This window comes from Eimeria mitis, genomic scaffold, assembly GCF_000499745.2.
Source record: "Eimeria mitis Houghton genomic scaffold, Emh_scaff1902, whole genome shotgun sequence".
NCBI lineage: Eukaryota > Apicomplexa > Conoidasida > Eucoccidiorida > Eimeriidae > Eimeria > Eimeria mitis.
Window position 1 is genome coordinate 6,896 of NW_013570225.1, and position 364 is coordinate 7,259.

At 57.1% G+C, this 364-nt stretch overlaps 1 protein-coding gene across 1 annotated transcript in view; it reads left to right on the forward strand.

Moving 5' to 3' along the window:
* The window catches only part of EMH_0045570 (uncharacterized protein), a gene marked incomplete at both ends in the record, with an annotated part of 6,927 nt that overhangs the window by 4,513 nt on the left and 2,050 nt on the right, over nt 1–364 (forward strand). The gene's annotated exons all lie outside the window — the stretch shown is intronic.

Sequence of the window (364 nt, forward strand, 5' to 3'; positions counted from 1 at the left end):
CATACGTTGCTCCTGCTGCTGCTGCTGCAGCTGCTGCTGCTGCTGCTGCTGCTGCTGCTGCTGTGCATGCTGCTGCTGCAGATGATGCTCACATAACAGCACCCGCAGCGGCTGCTGCAGCAGCAGCAGCACCTACTCTTATTCCCCCTGCTCCTGCTGCTGCTCCTGCTGCTGCTCCTTCTGCTGTTGCTGCTGCTGCTGCTGTTGCTGCTGCTGCTGCTGTTGCTGCTGCTGCTGCTGCTGCTGCTGCTTGTGTATTTTATTTTCCGTTGATATTTTTGTGTGTATATCAGATGGCTGTGGGAGCACCTACAGTCTCTGCAGCAAACAGCAGCAGCAGCAGCAGCAGCAGCAGCAGCAGCAG